Consider the following 19,028-nt stretch of genomic DNA (forward strand, 5'->3'; position numbering starts at 1 on the left):
TTTCCAATTTTCTGAGGAACTGCCATATTGGTTTGGATAGTGGCTGTGCAAGTATGCTATCCCAACAGAAATGGAAAAGTGTTCCCCTTGCTCCACATCTTTGTCAGCATGAGCTCTCACTTGTGTTACTGATTTTAGCCATTCTGACAGTAGTAAGATGGAATCTTAAAATAGGATTGATTTGCATTCCCCTGGTGGCTAGGAATGTTCATCTTTTCTTTAAGCTTTCCTCAGCCATTTGAGATTCCTCAAACCAGAAGTCTCTGTTCAGTTCTGAACCCCACTTTTAAATTGGATTATTTGTCTTTTGATATCTAGATGGAGCACAGCATGAAACCATGCCCCACTAAAGCAGGTCTGATGTGGTCTCACAGAAGCAAAAGCAGCAAACCTGGGACCTGAATACAGCCTATGGCTGTTAGCTTGGTGTTTTTATGGGACTGCTAAAAATGGGAGGATGTGTGTCTCACTCTTTTGCCAGCTCTTGAGACTCTTTCCCTCTTTTTTTTTTTTTTTTTTTTTAAGATTTATTTATTTATTATGTATACAGCATGTATGACTGCAGGCCAGAAGAGGGCACCAGATCTCACTACAGATGGTTGTGAGCCACCATGTGGTTGCTGGGAATTGAACTCAGGACCTTTGGAAGAGCAGGCAGTGCTCTTAACCTCTGAGCCATCTCTCCAGCCCCCGACTCTTTCCCTCTTATTGGGTTGCCTTGTTCAACTTTGATGAGAAGCTTTTGCCTTGTGTTATTGTATTGCGTTTTGTGATATTTGGTTATGATTCTTGGAGGCCTGCTCCTTTCTGAAGGGAAAAGGAGAGAAGTAGATATGGGAAAAAGGGATGATGGTGGTGGGATTTGGGAGGAGTGAAGGTCAAGGAAACTTTGGTTGCCATGTATGGTATAAAAAAAGAATCAATTTACATATTTTCTTTTCAACATTTCTTTCTCTTTATTGAATTCTATTTTCTTTTTTATTTAAAAATTTTGTCATTTATTTTACATACCATCTACAGTATCCCCACCATCCTGTCTTCCCATCCCCCTACTTCCCATCTAACCCCTCCCCATCCACTCCTCCAACTCCATTTAGAAAGGGGCAGGCCTCCCATGGGCTTGAACAAAGCATGGTACTTCAAGTGGAGACATGACTAAGCTCCTCTCCCTGCATCAAGGCTGAGTAAGGTAATCCAGCATGGGGGATATGTTACCAGCTAAGTACCAGGGATAGGCCCTGATCTCACTGCTAGGAGCCTTACAATTAGACAAAGCTATACAACTTTTACACACATGTACGGGGCCTAGGTCTATCCCATGCAGGCTGTCTAGCTGTTGGAGTAGAGTCCATGAGTTCCCAGGAACTCAGGTCAGCTGTCTCTGTGGATTTCCCTGTCATGGACTTAATCCCCCTGGCTCATACAATCCCTCCTCTCTTTCTTTATCAGGACTCCTGGAGCTCAGCCCAGTGCTTGGCTCTGGATCTCTGCATCTGTTTCCATTATGATAAAGACTCTGATGACAATTAGGGTAGTCATCAATCTGAAGAAGAATCAATTTTCAATTAAACATGAAAAAAAAGAGAACAGATGTAAAACAATTATGGTATTTCTATGAATACGTAGGGTAGTGTCATATCATCTAGTTCATTAGTCAGATAATTTCAACTCCTAAAATTTTTAAGCATAACTAGAGGAAATGTGGGAAATTGGTACATCCATTCGTAATTAAATCACAGAACATATTTAAATTAATACTGTGCAGTATCATAAAAATAATCTGCCTAAATGTGAGCTGAACAAGAGTACTAGCAATGTACATGCCAAAGATTTGAAAACCATATGAGCTGAGAGTGGAAAAGGAAAGGATACACAAATGGCTTGTTCAGTTCCAAATGATCAGCCTTGAAATATAAATATAAGTAATATTATATGGATTGAGCAGGTTATATGTGGGAATCTATATGTACACACATACACATATATGTGTGTGTGTGTGTGTGTGTGTGTGTGTGTATGTGTGTGTGTGTGTGTGTGTGTGTGTGTGTGTGTGTGTGCAGGCAATAGCAATTAATGAAATAAGAGACCATGAAAGTAAAGGATCTCAAGGAGAAGAATATGGGAGGTTTTAGAGAGGAAGAAACATAAGGGAAAACTCTTGTATTTATATTATAACCTCTAGTACAAAATAAAAAATAAGAATAAGATCATAATAGAAAAATAAATGAATAAAAATAAACCAATATCAAAATGAAACGAATTGAATTCTACTCTAAACATTCTAATTCACATTTCTTCTTGAATTAAATTAGTTATATTGTTTGACTTTTCATTGGTTATTCAGTAGACAAAGTTTCATTTCTCATGAAAATGTACACTGAAGTAATATTAAGGATAATGACAGGTGGTAATATTATCATTAATTATTGACAACCTAAATTTAAATAAGATCTTGATACTAGTAAATATTATCAGTTATCATATATTATAAATGTGTGTGTGTGTGTGTGTGTGTGTGTGTGTGTGTGTGTGTGTGTGAAAGATGCTTATAGATGAATGGGTATTTGTTTTCCAAAGAACTTTTTTACTGTTGCCCCTCATATATTTATTTATCCACTTGCAGTATTTCATAAAACACATTTTGTTTCTTTTAGATGTTTTAGATGTTTATACTGTAGGTAACTTTAATTATACTAGCATTTATACAACAAAAATCTTAAAATATGCACTTTAGACCTTTAGAAACAAACGGAGCATAACAGTCCTTGAGGCACTGGTATTTATTACCTCCCCTTTACAAAATCACAATGCAAGATGACAAATAGGCCTCATGCAATGAAAACATATATTTGCAATGAACTTTTTAATTGAATTAGTTCATGGTTCCAAATAAACCATTTCATTTGAAATATGGTAGCAATTACTCTGGCACACAATGTCTAATATATCAGCAAAAGGTCCAGTGAGAGAGTAAGCAACATGATGCTGAAAGGATTTAATTATTTTCAGTTAATGGCAGTTCTTTAAAGAGACCCTATAGAATCTCTCCCTGTTATCTCTGCCAATTCATATATTGGTTTAAAATGAATACTCTGTGACAGTGAGAGCCTTTGAATTAAATTTCTCCAGAAGTAGTGTTGGGTCAGACAGCTGAAATTAAAGAGATACACACTGATATATGTGAACTGAGCACAGATTGACCGTGGCTTTGGACAATCCACTTTAAAGTACACACTTGAGTCTTATCTCATGTAATTCTTCCAGCATCGTCACACAGGAGAGGAAGAACATTTTAAACCTGGTAAATACAATGTCTGAATTTAGTATTTAACCCCATAAAACTCTTTTTTCCCCCCTGTAGCAGTGTTATAGTTTTATTAGTTAAAACACACGTGGGAAAACATAGTCTGTCTAGATAGAATGCTTAATATGAAAAATATTGCTGTCATCAACCCAGTTATCTTAACCTACCCCACAAGAGGAGAGTGTCTTTGAACTGGTGCATGGTGTTCAAAGAGCCCCAAACTTAGACAGTGGTGAGAGGGGTCTCTCTCGCCCTAACAGATGGATTGACATTAGTATTTCTAATACTATTGCCAGGATACTATGAACGGTACAGTTTTTGACAGTTCTTTGGTACACCAGGAGCAGGGGTAATTACATCAGGAAGTATGGCCCCTGCTTGCTTCCAAATTTTACAAAGTCTTCGTTTCTTAGGCAAATGCTCTTACTTTTATAGCCACCTGAAAATTATTATTTATTTTTCTGTACGCTATGTGAACAAGCAGAGTCAATCCTTCTAAATTTTCTTTAACAACTTTAATGTAGCCTAATAAAGAAAGATGGTCCTTTCAAAACCGTTTGTATTAATGCATGGATCTAAACTTCCAAAATTATTGGTCATGGTTTTGAATTAATAATTTGGAAACAAGTTACAATTTGAATTTTGAGTGTACTAGCTGATCATTGAGAAGGATAAAAATGTTTTCTCATTTTAAATTCATAAGGTAAATATTTATCTTAAAATTTGTATTTCTCCTTCGATTGAAAATAGAAACTTTTCTCATATTAAATTTCCCCCTTGTCTTCTGCTTTCAGTTCCTCCACATCTCTCCTCTCATCCAAATACACTCTTCTTTTGTCTCTCATTAGAAAAGAACAGGCTCCTAAGAGCTAACAACCAAATATAAGAAAATAAAATATAACAACATAGAAGGAAAATCATCACATCAAAGCTGGACAAGGCAAATTAACAAAATGAGAAGTGCCCTAAGCAAAGGCAGAAAAATCAGAGACACTCATTTATATATTTAGAAGTCCCATAAAAACACAAAACTGAATGCATGATATAAGCTTAGAGGACATGCAGACTCATGTTGGTCCTGTGCTTGCTGCTGAAATCTGTGTAAATTCATATGAACTTTGCTTGGATAAATTACAGGGCCTTGTTCTCCCCAGGTCATCTAATCCCTCATGCTCTTACCCTCTTTCAGCCTCCTCTCATGCTAGATTCCTTGTGTGTGGTGATATTCTGTTTCTGCTCTAACATATAAACCTTGCCTTTAGTTATAAATATAAATAAAGATCCAAGTGCACAGGGAACCACTAGAGGCCAGGCAGTGGTGGCACATACCTTTAATCCCAGCACTTGGGATCTCATGCCTTTGATCTCAGTACTTGGGAGGCATAGGCCTTTAATCCCAGCACTTGGAAAGAGGAAGCAGGAAGTGATATGGCTGGGTGAAGAGAGGAAGTGATAGGCGGGGGTGGAGACAAAAGCTCACCCCTTTCACTCCAAGGATTCCTAGAGGTAAGAAGTCTTTCTGCTGGCTGGCTGCTCTACTTCTCTGATCTTTCAGCTTTCACCCTGATATCTGACTCCAAGTTTTTATTATTAAGACCAATTAGAATTTACCCTACATCTGGGATCAAACTTGTAGGGTGTGAATTCATGAAAAAGCTGCTTTGCCTGTGTTTTTACATCCACCAGCACAGGCTGGTGTCACTACTCTACCAGTTAAGTTTTCCTGTCTTTGGGGATTTTTCTGTTATAGCCTATCTGCAACAATCTCCATAGGCTTTTGGGCTCCAAACACCATAGGAGTTAGCAACTTTCACACATTCCTCCATTTGGATAGCTGGCTCTTTGGCTTCTTCTCTCCTAGTGAGTTGTGGGCTTTCCCTGGACCCATTCTTGGGCTGCTACCCACCAGATAGCTGCCTTGAAAACCTGCTCAGGCTTCTACTCTTCTATGCAAAGGCAGTCAGCCTCATGTCTTCATGTCGTCTTTAGTAGATTTGGTGAGACTATTAGGATTTCTTAACTGGAGGAATTAATTAAAAGAAATAGTTTTTTTTTCCATTCTAAAAAATGGCAAACACTATTACAATGGAGGGAATTAGATCTCTGTATGATAATATGCTGGACAGTTTGAAAATGGAGCAAGTAAATGAGAGGATAACTAATTTAGATGGGATTCACACAATGTCAATTGTAAATATTATCTGTTTGATCATTTTTTGTTTTATCATTAAAAAAGTTGGTTAAAATGAGTGCCAAGATACAAGTTTTAGAAAAAGTTGTGACGGGCAGTGGTGGCACATGCCTTTAATCCCAGCACTCAGGAGGCAGAGCCAGGTGAATCTCTGTGAGTTTGAGGCAAGCCTGGTCTACAGAGCAAGTTCCAGGATAGGCTCCAAAATTACATAGAGAAACCCTGTCTTAAAAAACCAAAACCAAAAAAAAAAAAGGAAAAAGTTATTAAAACAAAGTTATTCAGTCTCAGACAGAGGAATTTAAAGAGAAGTAATCTCAGCATTACATTATAAGGTAAGAGAAGAACAGCCTAAGGTTTTCAAACATTCAACCATAATTTACCCATTAACCTTACAGGAACTGCCAAATTATAGGTATCCCCAAGGCTGTGCAAGAGCTGAATCCTGTGCAAATGTTAGACTTAAGGCAATTCACAAAAGTGATAGTCTCATGTGACATGCATTCACCTTTTGGGAAGCAGATGTTAAACTCATGTTCAACTTGTATTAGAATTATCCCTCAAGACTGGAAAGACTGGGTTACAGCTGTTTTGGAGCTGGGTTCTCAATTATAGTGGAGGACCTGGTATAAAGATGAGGCTAAGACCATTGAACAATGAAGTAGGGCTAGAGGTATAGAAATCTCTCAAGACCAAAGTATTGGAGAGGAAGATTATGCTAATGTAGAAAAGCAATCTCTATATAATGACCATACCCTGGATTTATGTTGTGCAACAGCCTTGAATGCTTGGAACAGAACTGAAGAAGTAGGTAAGAAAACTGAGTCATTTACTAAAGTTATACAGGCTCCAACAGAAACCATTTATTTTTTTATAAAGATTGACCTCTGCTGGGTGGTGGTGGCGCATACCTGTAATCCCAGCACTTGGGAGGCAGAGGCAGGTGGATCTCTGTGAATTCGAGGCCAGCCTGGTTTACAGAGCTAGTCCAGGACAGGCTCCAAAGCTACAGAGAAACCCTGTCTCAAAAAACCAAAAAAAAAAAAAAAAAAAAAAAAAGATTGACCTCAGCATTAAATAGAAAGATACCAAATTCAGAAGCTAGGCAAATAATAATTGAATCTCTGGCTTTTGAAAATGATAATGCACAATGCCTTAGGCCATTAAAGGCAAGATCAGCACTCTTAGAATAATGGATCCATGATACAGTCAAGATTGAATCTTGAATCTTGTAACCATGACAACACTTGGATAGGAGAGGTGATTTCCAGAGGTTTGAAGAAAAATTGAAATATCAAGTGTTTCAATTGGAGTAAACAAGGTAACCTAAAAGGGGATTATAAATAGGGCATTCCTAGAAACAATGGTTTTCCTAAGAATAATCTCAACAGAATGTCCCTCATTTCGCCATTGTGCAGAAGTTGTGGCAAAGGCAGACATTGGATTAATGAATGTAGGTCAACAAGGGACAGACAAGGTAACCCTTTGCTATTGGGAAATGCCTTGCGGGGCATCTTGCAGGCCCCCATGTCAAATTCAGTTTGGTTATTTCCTGTCATCATGGAGGAAACTTCTTCCCAGAGCAATTAAAGAGTCTAATGCCTGTTGTAAGAAAGCATGCTGCTCTGGATGATAGAGCAACTATAGAAGAGAGTACAAAAATTAAGGAAATGGGCAGTGGTGGTGCACACCTTTAATCCCAGTACTTGGGAGGCAGAGTCAGGAAGATCTCTATGAGTTCAGTGCCATCCTGGTCTACAGAGTGAGATCCAGGACAGGCACCAAACCTACACGTAGAAACCCTGTCTCGAAAAAACAAAACAAAACAAAAGATTCAGGACAAATCATAAAGTGAATATTTTGGCAGACTTCAATAAATGAGCTAAGACTAAAGTTAAAGGTATGAATAAATTACATTATTATTGAAGGTCCTGTAGAAACAGGTACAGATGTAACAATAATTGCACCAGAATTTTGGCATCCAAATTGACATCTTCAGGAGGTAAATGTTCAGCTTTTAGGAATTGGAAATTTATCACAGGAAAAACAGTGTGAGATGGGATGAACATACAGGGCCAGAAGGACAAAGAAGAAAATAAGGCTATATATGTCTAACATAGCAATGAATTTCTGGGGATGTTAATTGTTACAAGAATGGAAAACCCAGATTAACATTCCTCCAATCTCAAAAACAAATCATAAATTAATGTATGTTTCTGGGGAAAATACTAGAAGGTATGATAAAGAATAATTACCGACCAATCAGATTGTACAAGAACAAAGCACAACAGCTATTGATCTTTCAAAGGCACCAATAGCCCTACCTTTAAATGGTTGATGGACAAACGTGTATGGGTTGAGCAATGGCCTTTAACATCAGAGAAACTGCAGGCCTTAAAACAGCTGGTATAGGAGCAGCTAAATGCTCCAAAAATTAAAAAATCAACAAGTCCTTGGAATTTTCTTGTATTTATTATTAAAAAGAAATCTAGGAAATGAAGTATGGTAACACATCTAAGAGCTGTTAATAAGGTTATTCAGTCAATGGGCTCTCTACAGTCAGAATTCCTTTGCCTTTTCTGCAACCTAAAGGATGGCCTCATAGTTGTTAATTTAAAAGTCTATTTCTTCACTATACCTTTACCAGTAAAAGAAAGAGAAAATATTGCATTCATGGTGCCTACTTATAATTCTCAATTAAGGGATATCAATGGGAGATTCTCCCACAGGGAGTGTTAAATAGCCCCACCCTGTGCCAATATTTGGTATGTAAACTGGTGGAAATGATATGTAAGCAATTTCCTCAATCTACAGTTTACCATTATATGGATGATATCTTACAAGCTGATTCAAATGCAGATACTTTAGAAAGAATGTTTGAAGAAGTAAAGAAAATTTTGCCTTTTGGGGGATTACAAATTATTCCTGGAAAATACAAAGAGGTGGTTTCTATTAATTACTTAGGATATAAGAAAGGTTTACCAAAAATTCAACCCCAAAAGGTTCAACCCCTGGAGAGATCAAGTTTGGACCCTTAATGAATTTCAAAGAATGCTTGGAGACATTTCCAATTTATGGCCCAGTATTGGGGTAAAAAATAATGAACTGAGTAATTTGTTCAAAACTTTTGATGGTGACAAGGACTTAAATAGTCCAAAAGCATTATCAGCTGAAGCTGAGAGAGAATTGGCTTTGGTGAAAAAAAAAATTACAGGATGAACATGTGGATACAGAGCTTGATTTCATTCTTGTTACTTTACTCACTAAGCCTTCTCCTACAGAAATATTAATGCAGAGGGAAGATATTATTTTAGAACAGATGTTTTTACCACATAAACTGGGAAAAATTAAAAACTTATGTGGAAAAGGTCTCTGAGTTTATTCTCAAAGGAAAATTGAGACTTCATCAATTAGCAGAAACAGACCCAAGCAGAAACTGTAGTAACTTTTGCTAATGATGAAACTGACAAATTGTGGGCAGAAAGTGAATCTGGGAAAAGAGGTTGCAGTAATTTTTTTGGGAGAGATTAACAACAAATATCCCCAAATAAGAGAAATCAATTTATAAAAAGGACTGACTGGATTCTTTCTCACATTGTTCAGGGAATATCAATATCTGAAGCCCCTACATTGTATACTGATGCAAATATCAGGAAAGGCAGGTTATAAATCAGGAAATTTAAGTGAAGTGGCTCAAAGCCCTTATTACTCTGTCCAAAAGTCAGAATAATATGCTATTATGATAGTACTAATGGATTTTACAGAACCTTTTAACATATTTACTGACTCTCAGTATGCAGAAAGAGTTGTTTTACACACTGAAACTGCTGAATTATTCCTGATGAGTCTCCTGATGAGTCATAAAAACTTTGTTATTTATTTAGATACAAGAAGTAATATATATATATATATATATATATACATATATATATATATATATATATATATATATATATATATATTACTTATATATAACACACATCTGATTCCATAAAGGTCTGCCAGGCCCTCTAGCACAAAGTAATGAAGAAATTAATCAACTATTGATAGGAAATGTACTGGAGGGCTCAGAATTTCATAAAAAACACCATGTCAATAGCAAGGGTTTGAAAAAGGATTTTTTTCCATCACTTGGCAACAAGCCAAGGAAATTATAAGGAAATGTCCTACTTGTTCTTTGTACAATCAAACTCTACTAACTGCAGAAAGTAAACCAAAGCATACTCAAAGGAATGAAATCTTGAAGATGAATGTGTTTTATTTTGTAGAAGTTGGAAAATTCAAATATTACACCACACCAATGATACCTATTCAGGATTTGAATAGGCAACAGCTTTGAGTTCTGAAAAGGCTGATTCTGTAATCACACATTGGCTAGAAATTATGACCATCATGGATATACCTGTACAAATTAAATCTGACAATGCTCCAGCATATGTCTCTGGTAAAATGAAACATTTTTTTTTTTGCTTTTTACAATAGAAAGCATATTGCAGATATACCATACAATCCTTCAGGGCAAGCATTTATAGATAGATCAAAGTGAACTTTAAAGAATATGCTAAATAACCAGAGCAGGGTAATAAAGACACCTAGAAATAGATTGCATAATGCATTATTAACTTTAATTTTTCTAAATACTAATGAGAAAGAAACAAGAGTTGGGGAGAAACATTGGATAATAGAAAAAAACTACTGAATTAAATCAACCTGTATACTTTAAAGATATGTTGACCTCAGGATGTTACATTGGAGAAGAGGTTTTGCTTTTGTTTTCACAGGAGAAGAAAAGCTATTGATACCATCAATGTTGATAAAGGTTTGATTTAAACAAAAGAAATGTCTAAATTAGGAGAGATGAGAGTTCATCAAACAGCATGGCCATTCAATCTAAACTAATTTTAAGACTGACAAATGCTTTTTAATTGATCAGATATAAATTACCAAAAGGGAACCTCCCAAAAATTAGGGTTTGGGCAGGGTTTTGTTTTTGTCTTTCCAGAAAAATGATGGCAAACCAGCTAAGGAATATCAAGACCAATGCCAAAATGAAATGTGAAGAGAAAGCACAAATCATCCAAAAAAAAAATCCCAAAAAGAAGAATAAATTGGCTTATTGGTATATTACATCTCCAAAAGGATAAAATTTCATAAATCTTACCAAATATTTGTTTCTGTTATTCTTTATAGACACATAAAGCAAATGGTCTTTTTATAATCCAATTCCAATTAAAAATTAAAGCTGGATTTGGAGGTCTAGTGTAGCTCTCTCCTTCTCTAAACCCAAGTACGATTATTAAAGTAAGCACAAAAATCTCTGTCTCTTGTCAGAAGAACTACCTTATATGAGACAGAAGAAAAATTAAGAGTCTATTTTATTGCCGATAATGTCATAGTCTTTTTGTTTTATTTTGACTCCAAAAGTTTTTCATAAGGTATGAATCTTATCTCAAAATTTGTAACATTAATATATATTTAAACTCCTTTATGATTTTAATGGTTTTATGGAGTACTAATTGTAGAAGAAGGCTTTTATCTAGCTTTCTGTACATGATTTTAGGTTTGAGTCTCTATCATGTAACTATGAATTAAGTTTTTTACTCTGAATGTACATAACAAATACTGATCATTTAACCTCTTTGAGATCAGCTGCATATGACATTTAAAACATTTAAGTTTTTTGCAGTGAACCATGACCGTGCCTAACAGTGACCTCTGTAGTCTCCAAAATGATGATGGGGCTCCACAATGATGTTTTTACCAGGATTATGATAATTCCACTAAGCTGAAAAACACCACCTAATGATCATCTTTGGACTACAAAGTGTTCAAGAGAATTTCAAGGTGGCTAACAGGGATGATGCAGCCTCACAGACTACTCTATCTAGGACTACAGACAAACCCTACACTTTCCCATTACCCCAAGACTGGACAACAAATGATATAGCTACCCCTCTCAGGACTTGACAATTAACCCATATTTTTCTTTTCAGGATCCCCTAAAGATGCTGTCAACCCCTGACAGCAAGGAGTAAATTTAAGAACATGATGTCCACATTCCCATAAGGTGGGATAGGTAGTTTAGATCTTTTGTGGGTTATGGGCATGTGTCATTGTTTAGGGGCATTGGTTATTAGTTGTTATTGGTATTGGTTGAAAAAATCTGAACAGGAGATTAGATTCAGGGTTCTTACCTTGAAAAAAAAGGAAAAAAGAAAAAAAGGGACATGGATATGATAGTATAAAAGTGTAGATTATTGAATCTACTCTGATAAAAAAGGGATATACATATATATATATATATATATATATATATATATATATATATATATGATAGGATAAAAGGATATATTAGTGCATCTACTTTTACAAAGCAACTACCTGTTTAAAATATTTTACATTGATATGGATCTTTGTATAACGATGTATAAAGTTGAGATTATTTTTGTTAGAATGTACTGTACATATATTTCTACTCTTCACTCATGAACTTGTGCTACACAGCCCAAAGGAGGTGATGCTTCCTGCCATTGTATGTGACCTCTTATAAGGAGTTGGAGAAGGGTCTCTTTGTCTCTCTCTGCATAATGTCTTCTGTGGGTCCCTGAATTATCAATATTTTAGGTGTGTGTGTGTGTGTGTGTGTGTGTGTGTGTGTGTGTGTGTGTGTGTGTATCTGTATATGATAGCAAGTGAAGGTGTTTGCAGAAGCTAGTGACTCCAGATTCTAGTGAAGAAGGAATTGCAGGTAAATGGCCCAATTTGGTTGCTCAGAACCAATGACAGGTCTTCTGTAAAAGCACCAAGGTTTCTAAAGCACCAAGCCATCTCTTTAGTCAAAACAATGGTTTTAAAATGTGGTGATACTAACTCAAGACCCAGATTCTGTGTGAGTTAATGGGATTTTATAAATAACACCTATAATTATTCTTATATATTTTGGGCTTATATTAATCTACCTTTTTAAACTATGAGACATTACTATTCAAAATTAATTGAAATATGTTTGCATCTAATTATAATGAATAGAATTATATTTGTGTATATCTTCATTGTAAAATATTATGCTGTATTGGTTAGAAACACTGAATCAAGTTGGACCCATATATCAGATTTTTCACTACCCAGTGAATACTGAATTGTAACATGTGCCATATAATATTAAATGTTTTAGAAGAAACTGAAATTTACATTTAATTGCTTTTCAGATACTAGAGGACTGATAATCACTCTAAATATTTTCTTACATAAATTAAAGTAATAAAATATTTGGAGTGCATCATCAGAAAAATGGAGTAAAATCCAAGTCTTATTTTTATTTGTTTTAAATTACTTTTTTTAGTTTGAGATTACAATAAAATTACATAATTTATACCTTCACTCTTCTCCTCAAAACATTTAATGTGCCTACCTCTTGCTTTCTTTCAACTATTTTTCCTCTTTTTCTTTAATTTATATGCACACACACACACACACACACACACACACACACACACATGAACTTGTGTATACACACACAGGAATGATTATTTCACATTCTCTCAGCATTTATTAGTTGTCTTTCACAGCAACAAGAATTATAGTTGTCTATCCAATACTAAATGACCATATCTGCAAACATGAATAGATAAGAATAATATTATTTAGACTGAGCAGACTGAATTGTGAACTTAAAAATTTATATGTGTATACATAATCATATATGTATGTAATGACAATGAATGAAGAAAGATAACTTGAGTTTCAATATGAACAGGTGGGTTATATGGGAAGGAATGGAGGGCATAAAAGGAAGGGTAAATGATGTAATTATAGTAGAATCATAAAAGTAATAATTTTAGATAAAGCTTGTCATTTTTTAATTGATTAGCTGTACCTGTCAGAATATTGTGTACAATAAAGTTTAGAATAATCAACTTTCATATTTGTAGTAATAACTTATCATTTGAATAGCATGCTACATTTTGTTAACATGTTTGATTTTATTCATTTACTAAAAGCTTATTGAAAAATATAAAATATAAGATATATTAATTTTTTTCTAAGTTGTATTTTTTATACTGATTTCCTAATTGATACTCTTCTTTGATCACAGACAGTACAAAGTTTCTGTCAAAATTCCCTTTAGTGTTTTTAGGTAGGAAATTTATAATGCAAAAATTTATTTTGTAATAATTATTTTTAATTATGCATACATATCTGTGTGTGTGATATTCCTTTGCACTGTGTGAATATATGTCACTATGCTTCATTTAATAAAGAAGATGACTGGACAATAGCTAAGTAGGATAAAGTTAATCAGGAAATTCAAACTGAGAATGATGAGGGGCGGAGTCAGAGGAGCAGCAAGTAGATGCAGAGAGAAGCAAGAAGGACATGCCATACAGAGAAAAGGTATCATGCCTCATGATAAGCATAGATAAAAAAATGGGTTAATTAAAAATATAAGGGTTAGCTAGTAAACAGCCTGAGCTATTGCCATGGTCAGCAGGACTTCAACAGGAACTCGACCACCCTAAGGATGGAATGATAGGGACAGGAAACACAAAGGAATACACCAAGACAAGTTTCTGATCAAGGTGCAACTTTATTTTTCTCCAGGAGGGTTTATATAGTTCCTGCAGGGTGGGGGAGCAGGAAGCTGTTATCTGCATAGAGTAGGGCAAGCTAACCCAGCTGCAGGATGTTTGTGCAGGATGTTTATGCAGGATGTTGACAAGGTGAAAAGGCCAAGTGCTCTGACTCAATGTTCTGTCGCTAGGCACCCTGACTGTAAGATGTTCTAGTTCCCTGTCTTATCAGGGGTCTGTATTTTTCCATTAACTAGAGATTCTGTCCTTGTCCCTGACAAGCTATTGGCTGAGCATTTATAATTATTATTAAGCCTCTGTGTGGTTACTTGGGAGTGGTATGTAGGACAGAATCTTCCACCTACATGTGTGTTTGGGTATACGCACATATATGTATGCACCTACAATATCAAGAGTTGTTGGATCTCATGGAGCTCAATATTATAGGAGATTTAAGCCAACAGGTATGGTCTGGGGAATCAATTTCAGGTTCTGTAGAAGAGAATTATGTATTCTTGACCACTGAACTATGTCTATATCTTTATTTTTTATTTGTTCTTACAATAAGCTGCACATTATTACATTTAAATGATTTTGTAATAAATTTAGGGTTGCAATGATTTTCCAGTAAAAGGCATTTTAATGAGGCACACATAATATCCAAAGACATAATAGTTTCCCCTAAGTGCTATGGGATGTCTTCCTATATGCTGTGAATATATGTTGTTCCCACTGGTTAATAAATAGAACTGCTTTAGCCTATGGGAAGATAGTTTAGATGCAGGTGGGAAATCTGCGCAGAGATACAAGGAGGAGAAAAGCAGAGTCAGGGCAGATGCTGGAAGCCGCTGCTGGAAGAAGCAAGATATGAGAGAAGAAGTAGTGCCACGGAGCCACATGGCAAAACATAGATTACTAGGAATGGGTTGAGTTAAGATGTAAGGGCTAGCTAGCAAGAAGCCTGAGCCATAGGCCATACAATTTGAAATTAATATAAACATCTGAGTGATTATTTTATAAGTGGCTGCAAGAGATTGGGTGGGAGAGATTCATCCAGACTATGTGCTAGGCAGGACTGAGAAACTTCCCCCTACACCTAAGGATTGATTTGATGATGTAAAAATAATGACAATGCTTTAATTTCTTTAATGTATATAGTGAAAATCAAATAAAGACACCTACAATCTCATTATACATTTATTCAGGGAGGAGTAAACAGGATAATTTTTCCCATGAGCAGGGAAAGAGTCAGAGACACCTGCACTCCCACTGTTGGGAGTATATAAACATGTACTTGTTTCACTGAAATATATGCTCCTTTAGTTTTTATTATTTTTGTAATTTTAATAATAAATATATTTCTATCTGAAAATGCTAAGCATCATTAATATGAAAATAATTGTGTACTCAACTGGAAAGATAATCTTATCATTTCCATTTCAAAGATTGATATTTGAATGATTATGTGAAAAATTATGTCTACCATAAGTTCAAAGAGAAGGCATGCTTATACATATATTTTCTGAAATGCCTTGTGAGTATAATCAAAAGTGTCACTGGAGTACTATAGTTATACTTCTTATAAGTCACATGTTTATAAAGTTATTTTAGCAGAAATGTGTTATTTTAAATAAGAAGTTACAATTATTAGCTATTATTTTAAGGACTATCTTAACAAAACACTGGAGGTGTTAAATTTTCACTGAATAATTATTTTAGTATAAAATAAGTATAGACTGCTTATATAAAATGAGAAAAAATATTTCTTGCAATTTTTACAATATAAATGAATATCATATATTACATCTCTTTCTTTTTTTTGATGGTGCTTTGGGATTCTCTATAACTTACTAAATAAATTATTTTAATTGTGTGTGTGTGTGTGTGTGTGTGTGTGTGATATGCATGTGTGTATGTTTCATAAAGTTTTTATTATCAGGCTGGCCTGTTGAACAGAATGTAAAGGTACTTTCCCCTAAGTCTGATTCCCTCATGTCAATCCCTTCCATCAACACAGTAGAAATAGAAAGCCAATGACTGCAAGTTGTCTTTTGGCATACACATACACTTTAGTTGATTGAAAAAAAAAGATTCTAGAGGCATTTAGAAAAAAAAACTGAGTTTTGGAGCTCAGCTAAAGATGATCTACCATTGATTTTTAATAAACTACAACAAAGTTTATTATCTGTGTAACTAAGGAGACCTCACTTATTATTTCAATTAAGCAGTAAGTTTGCTAACAATGATGATTTTACAATGATTTTACAATGTTCATTGTATCAAATCTCTATGATGTATTTTTTATTTAATTTTGCTTTTTGATGATAATATTACTTAGGACTTAGGATGTCTCTTTAAATTATTACACATATATAATACCTGGTTTTCCATATGCTTTGTAGTACATAACATTTTTAATATAATGCTTGCTAGATTTAGTGAATATAAAATTGGACAACTAAAACTTATAAAATTTTACCAATTTTAAAGTTAATTATCTAGCCAATGCCATTACACATGTGTTTGGTATTTAAATCACTAACTGAAGATGAATAGTGGTTCTGCTTGCATTGTGCAAGTATAAATATTTTCCTTTTCTTTTGCCTAAGTGCTCATGAATCTCCAGCTGCTTCTGGAGTCCCATCTGGAAGGAAATGGTATTTTTCCTGTGAATTTGTCACAAATATTGTAAACAGGTGCAGAACTCACCTGAACACTCACTATTCAAGGTCCCAGGCACACAAAGACAATTAGCTCTTTTTCTTCCAAGTCTTTGAGGAAGTCTGTTTTTATATCTAGTTTAAATCTAAAATAAAATGATGGGCTTACCCATTTAAAGAAGTCAATTTGAGCTGACAACTTTCTGTGCATTATTATGGTAATTTATTTCAGGAAAACCTGTACTAGAAGCAAACCTATGATTTTTGAGAGATGTATACACCTTCCTAAAAAGAAAAGAAATACACAGATTATTTTAACTAAGCTGCTTTTCCTATTGTTTAAAATTGACTAAAATTGATCACTGTTATAAAGATTTTTAGTTTGTCATAATCACAATAATTTTCAATGACCAATCAAGTACTCTAATATCAGTATGATGATGTTTATCTTCCTTTTTCCAGACCCACTCCCTCCCTATTAACCCAGTTCTCCCCATACACTCTATATATCTATTTCTCTTTCTCTCTGTCTCTGTCTCTCCCTGTCTCTATCTCTGTCTCTCTCTTTCTCTCCTGCTCTCTCTCTCTCACTCTCTTTCTTTCTTTCATTTTATTACAGGTGTTATTCCTACTATGTTGCCACATGCCAAGGCACAACTAACTCCCAAAACTAACACACACACACACACAGAGAGAGAGAGAGAGAGAGAGAGAGAGAGAGAGAGAGAGAGAGAGAGAGAGATTATGGGGAGAATTGGCTTAGTAGGGAGAGAGTGGATTTGGAAAGAGAAAGATAAACATGATCAAAATGAAGTTATTTATTTGCTATGGATATTGCTTTGTATGCTGTGAATATGTTGCTCTGATTGATTAATAAATAAAGTGCTGATTGGCCAGTGGCCAGGCAGGAAGTATAGGTGGAACAAAGAGAGAGGGCAATTCTGGAAACAGGAAGGCTGAATCAGGAGTTGCCAGCTAGACACGGAAAAAGCAAAATGTGGGATACCAGAAAGCCATGAGTCACATGGCAAGGTATAGATTTATAGAAATAGGTTAATTTAAGATGTAAGATCTACCTAGGAAGAAGCCTGAGCCGTTAGGCCATACAATTTTAATTAATATAAGCCTCTGTATGTTTATTTGGGTCTGAGTGGCTGTGGGCCTGGGCGGCACTGGAGAAAACTCCAGCTACATTTATTTCTCAAAGAATTAAGACTATTACTAATTTTTAATAGACTATATTTGAGATTTAGAAGCATTTTCTCTTTGCATATAAGAAAAATTATTTTCTAAGGTATTGAATGTTGAACTTAGAGTCTTATGAATATTACATGTCTTCTACTACCTAGCTATATCACCAGCTAAAGCAGTGAATGGTTCTTTAGAATGATGAAAGGCTTCCTTTAAAAATACAGCAGCTATTAAGTGATCAAAAATTTCTCCTCCTGACATTGTAATGGATGTTAATAATGTAAACTCATACAGATATCCACTTGAACAATACAGCATATAGAAGTGGCTTAATTAATTAATTAATTTTGGTTTTTCAAGACAGGGTTTCTTTGTGTTGTTTTGGTGCTTTTCCGGGATCTCTCTCTGTAGACCAGGCTGGCCTCGAACTCACAGAGTTCTACCTGGCTCTGCCTCCCTAGTGCTGGGATTAAAGGCAAGTACCACCACTGCCCAGCTAGTAGTGTTATTTTTAAATATACAGAATAAGTTAAATTTAAATTGACATTAAAATCTCTTAACTACCCATGAAATTTCAGAATAATATTTAAAGCAATGAATATGTCAGTACTTGGGGACTCAGGACAATTAGAATGAAAGAACGTATTTTATGGTGGTCCAAATGAAAAAAAAATAAAGTATTTTTTCTTAGGAGAATCTTTGTGGAATCTAAGTTTAAAAATTTTCAGTTGTGCATTGCTGCTGTCTGCTGCAGTGGATAATGCATTTGGTATCATTAGCTCAGACCAGGAATGTAGTCAGCAAATTGCAGTATATCTGACCAAAGCCATCATGATGGCTATTTTAAGATAGGAAGAAAATTACTTTCAATATAACTCAATAAATGAGAAGGTATGTCAAAAAAGTAAGGATCTTAATTATTAGTAAATTCATCAAATATTAATGACTGGGTAAATGTGTACATGTATATAAATATCGGTACACAAGTATAATTTATATACTTATTCGGGAAGTGTATAGCTCAACCAGGACTTACTCAAGAAAGAGCTTACTAATGAAATAGTAGGTATTGTTCTGTGAATCCTGCAGAAGTGGGGGGAAAGGATTGTAGG

The sequence above is a fragment of the Peromyscus californicus genome, unplaced genomic scaffold (assembly GCF_007827085.1).
Source record: "Peromyscus californicus insignis strain IS unplaced genomic scaffold, ASM782708v3 Scaffold_12__1_contigs__length_115047231, whole genome shotgun sequence".
In the NCBI taxonomy this organism is placed as follows: domain Eukaryota; kingdom Metazoa; phylum Chordata; class Mammalia; order Rodentia; family Cricetidae; genus Peromyscus; species Peromyscus californicus.